Source organism: Dasypus novemcinctus, chromosome 17, assembly GCF_030445035.2.
Source record: "Dasypus novemcinctus isolate mDasNov1 chromosome 17, mDasNov1.1.hap2, whole genome shotgun sequence".
Lineage (NCBI taxonomy): Eukaryota > Metazoa > Chordata > Mammalia > Cingulata > Dasypodidae > Dasypus > Dasypus novemcinctus.
The window spans coordinates 8,952,236-8,957,594 of NC_080689.1; positions in this window are offsets into that span (position 1 = coordinate 8,952,236).

Below are 5,359 nucleotides of genomic sequence, written 5' to 3' on the forward strand. Positions count from 1 at the left end.
CAAGCCACCCAGAGGACAAGGCGGAAGGCTGAAGTGTGGAATCTTGGGTGCTGGCTCAGGGATGTGTGCCTCACAGATGCCTTCCCCCTCAAGCTGGCCCGGGGGCCCCCGAGACTGTAAGTGGGAGGTGTAAGCCACGATCTATAGAAGCCTGAAGGTGCCTCCCACGCAGCCACCTTCCTTGGAGAACAGCAGGCTGCACGCCTTGCGCTGGCATTTTTGGAGACCACCTTTGCTCTGAATACAGCTTAGAGCGGGGAGTAAGAGAGGCAATACATTTCCCCAAGGACATTGCATCCCATTGGAAAGAAACAACAACGTCTAGAATGTGATTTTACTGGGAGGACTCTTCGTTAATGCAGGGAGGTGGCTGCCCTTTTCAACTGCCCTTGAAAGGCAGACATATCTGGAATAATGTGTCTTCCCCAGTGTTGAGAGGATCAAGGAGCAAAAAGCAGACACACCAGGAGCTAGGGCTAGACTCAAAATGTTTCTCAACAATGACTACACTTTAGAATCCCCGGGGATCTTTTGGAATAGATGACAGCTAGGCCCCATCTCCAACCCACTGACATTTTCCTTGGGCTGGAGCCCAGGCGTGACTATGCTGTACAAGCTCCTCAGGAGAGTCCAGCATGTGGCTGGGCCTCTGGTCGGAGCAGTAGTTTTAAACTTGATGTTGCCAATAGCCCGTGGGAACTCCAGGTGTGTTGCATAAGTCCAAAACGGAGTTTATTTATGCATTATCTAAAAGAGAATAGTTATGATTCTAGATAGCAATCTTGGAGGGTAAAGCAGGTGGGAAGGATGTGATGAGAGGTATAATAACGTAAACAGAAGAATGGTTCCATTTTAGAAAGGTTAAAACTCTGACCTGGAGGGTTAAGTTTCCTGTATATTGGTCTAAGTTAAGAAGAGACAATATAAAAGAAAGTGGAAGTTTAAAAGATAGAAGTCATGACAAATGTGCTGTGTAGTTTCTTTCCCCCCTGGTACTACAATGTTTTATTTTATGTACTCGATACGTGGCATTTAATATTGTTAGCATCATGGATATCACCTAAGAAATGTCCCATCCTTGAGCTCAGCTTCATGCATACTGTTCTACTTTTAAAAATACACAGCCTTTCCCAGTTTAAAGCCTTTGTCTACAGCAGAGCTTCTCAAACTTGCATGCATCAGAATCATCTGGAAGGCTCCCCAGAGTTTCTGATTTATTAGTTCTGGGGTGGGACCCACGAATTTAATCGCTAACAATTTCACAAATGATGCGGACACTGCGGTCTGGAGGCCACACTTTGAGAAACATTGGCCTAAAGCATTAAAATATCATTCGCGAGTCCATATTACATGGTATATGTCTTGGCCCAGGCTTTCTAAAAACAGCTTGAGGCAAAAGCTTGTATACTAACACTTTATTGGGGCTCTCAGTCTGAGGAAGGGTAAAGTGAGGGGCAAGAAGTATGAAGCAGGGAAGGGGGGCAAACAAGGCTCAGAGAGTATTTTGAACTGCTGATCCGGCCATCAACTTGAAACAAGAAGAGTTTATTGCTAAATTGTTTGGTGAGTTGGTTGGGGTGGGTAGTTGGCAAAAGAATTTACCTACCAGCTCTTTCTATTCTCTCATCTCCACTTTATTAACCTTTGTCCCAGGAGGTGTTAACTTGTTGGCACTTTGGGTTTGGACACTGTTTTCGTCTCTGTGGCTGCTCAAGCCAGTACTGTGCAGTGGATTGGCTTAAACAATGGGGGTTTGTTCAGTCGCAGTTTTGAGGCTGGGGAAATGTTCAAATCAAGGCGTCCTCATGGCGATGCTTTCTCCCCAGAGACTGGGGTTCTGGGGCGGCGGACTTGGCCCAGTGGTTAGGGTGTCCGTCTACCACATGGGAGGTCTGCGGTTCAAACCCCGGGCCTCCTTGACCCGTGTGGAGCTGGCCCACGCGCAGTGCTGATGCGCGCAAGGAGTGCCTTGCCATGCAGGGGTGTCCCCGCGTAGGGGAACCCCATGTGCAAGGAGTGCGCCCCCGTAAGGAGAGCCGCCCAGAGTGACAGAAAGTGCAGCCTGCCCAGGAATGGTGCCGCACACACAGAGAGCTGACACAACAAGATGACGCAACAAAAAGAAACACAGATTCCTGTGCCGCTGATGACAACAGAAGCAAAAGAAGCAAACAAAGAACACGCAGCAAATAGACACAGAGAACAGACAACTGGGGGGGGGGAAGGGGAGAGAAATGAATAAATAAATAAATCTTAAAAAAAAAAAGAGTGGCATTCTGGGGCTGGCTGCTGGTGATCCTTGGCTCCTCTGTCACATGGCAAGACACAGGGTGGCATCTCCTGGTCCCTTCCTACTCCCCTGGGTTCTGTTTCAGCCTCTTGCTCCCTGTGGCTCTCTCCCTCTGTCTGAATTTCTTTCTGCTTGTACGGGGCTCCCCTCACAGGATTAAGACCAATCCTGATCGAGGTGGGCCATACCTTAACTGAAGCAGCCTCGTCAAGAGGCCCCACTTACAGTGGGTCCACACCCACAGGGATGGGTTAAATTTAAGAACATGTTTTTGGGGTACATCCAGCTTCAAGCCACCATAGTCACCTTCCTTTCCAGTTAGTCCCTGGAAAAGGCAGCCTGTGGGGATGTCATCTTGCCAGGGTGCAGGTGTGCAGGTGCCCCGTGCAGGTGCTCCTAGGTCTATAGGCAGCAGGAGGGGAGTGACCTGGTTCCAAGAGACCGCAAAGCATCAGCTGTTGCTGGAGTGACTCCAGCCAGGAAGTCGAGAAAGTGCACATGGACTTGGGCTGTATTGTGGGGATTGGTGTTTGCCATGAAAGACACTTAAAAATTTTCCAGAGGTCGTGGACAACTCCTACTCTGTCCTGGTTTGCCTGCCTAGCACACAGCATGCCACATGTGACTCAATACATGAGCTCAAAAATGCCCAGGGAAGTTGAAGCCCTGTTCAAGGGGAAGAGTCTACTGACCGAACACTTGGATGTCGTGGTAATGTCAAGTTGCTGTCAAGGTTTCTCCTCATGGAGTGGTGGCAGCTGGCAGACTAGCCCAGCCGCAGCTCACTCTTTGGCTAGCATGAGTATAGCTTATTCTTGACTAAATTCTACAGTTATTATTTTGTCCCTTCCTTTATTATACCTGCCATAAATCATATGAAGCAGAAGCATCAGTTTTCCAGTTGCTCAGCAAAACCAGATTAGTATGTAATGTGCTAGTTGGAAACTCTAGGACAAGTAAGTAGTGGGTGCCAGCAGAGGAGGTTATTGCTCATTGTGCTCTTTGCATGTAACATTTTAGAATTTTCCTTTTTTCTGACTTTGCTGGAGTCCTAGTGAGAGGTCAGCACAGAGAAGGGAATCCACACTGGGGCTTTGAAGTCAGACACGTTTGGGATTCGCATTCTCTCTCTGCCATCTACCAGCTGCCGTCCTGGACAAGACCTTCACCACTGTGGCCTGCTGACGTTTTTCTTCTGTATAACTGCCTTACAGACTGCCTTAAAAAAAACAATTTAGGAGGTACTAGGGGTTGAACCCAAGATCTCATACATGAGAAGCAAGCACTCAACCACGAGCTACATTTGTTCCCCCCAGATTGTCCTTTAACAATGATGAATAAATGTCACCTAGTAAACATTTGACATCTAATAGTTGTAACCAAATGTTAGTTCTTATTTCCTTACCACTGTATGACCCAATGAGCCTACTACTGTTCAAGTTTTAGTACTGAGATAATCATCTGTATTTTGGTTTGATTTGGTTTTGTCCAATATACCTTCTCCTGACTTTCCTATGGGAGCTACCCCTCCTCATATCACTGTGTTTCTGGAATGCCTGATGATCTTGGCAAACATTCCACTGCCCAAAGAAGATAGATAGATAGATAGATAGATAGATAGATTGATAGATAGAGATAGATAGAGATAGATAGATAGATAGATAGATGACAGATAGATAGATGATAGATAGAGAGATAGATGATAGAGATAGATAGATAGATAGATAGATAGATAGATAGATAGATAGATAGATAGATAGATAGATAGATAGATAGATAGAAACACATACAGACAGACAATGATAATCACATCAGTTGTCTGTCACTTGTGCCAGTTTGGCCTCTTGCCTCTCAGCTCCAAATCTGCCCTGGCTGGGATTCTGGAAACCTTGTTTCTACTTTGCCAGCTTGTTCTATTAAGACTCTGCCAACAGAGTGCCAGAGCGAGCCTGGGCCCTTCCTTTCTGCTCGTGGTTCCTGAGAGCATCACCCCCGAAAGGTTTCTTTACCCCGTATTGGCAATGCCTTCCCATTCCAGTTTGCAGGCTTTCCAGAATTTGCAGGACCAGCGTCATTACTCCCTGTCTCAGATCAGTGCCACCCTAGAAGGGCCTCAATTTCCAGACCTGGGTCTGAGTGCCACTGAGTTCCACTGAGCTCGGAGACTCCAGAACCAGCTGAGCAGCAAGCCCTCCTCAAGGGAGGAGCTTCACCTCCATGGGCCTCTCCATCTGAGCTTCTAAGCTTCGCTGATTCTGGCCTTTTCCCTTTGTCCTGCAGCCCTAGGGATGGCAGCTACTTCCTGCAGGTGCACTCTTTGTGACACCTTCATGACAGTGTCCTCTTCCCAGCTTTTCAGTGACCTGGTTAACCACATTATACCCAGCGAATCATTCTTTATAATAGCTTTGCTTTGTGAAATTCCTCATGCTATTTCTGTCTCCCAGTTGGGCCATGACTAATGAACACTGATAAGAATCTATTATTTGTCATAAGATACGCACATATTTACAATATTTACGAATCATCATGAACATACTATGTAATACTTTATGAAACACCTGGAGGTGTTTAGTTTTTTAGCTATAGATGAGCAATTGGAGGCTCAGAGGCACGAGCTAACATGTCTAAGTTTCATAGCTAATTAAACCACTGAGCCAACGTTCTGAGTCTCAAGCCTTTTTTTTTTAGATTTATTTATTTATTTATTTATCTCCCCTCCCCCCCCCTCACCCCGGTTGTCTGTTCTCTGTGTCTATTTGCTGTGTCTTCTTTGTCCGCTTCTGTTGTTGTCAGCAGCACAGGAATCTGTGTCTCCTTTTGTTGCGTCATCTTGTTGTGTCAGCTTTCCTTGTGTGCGGCACCATTCCTGGGCAGGCTGCACTTTTTTTTGCGCTGGGTGGCTCTCCTTACAGAGCGCACTCCTTGTGTGTGGGGCTCCCCTACGCGGGGACACCCCTGCGTGGCACAGCACTCCTTGCGCGCAACAGCACTGTGCATGGGCCAGCGACACACAGGTCAAGGAGGCTCGGGGTTCGAACCACGAACCTCCCATGTGGTAGACGGACG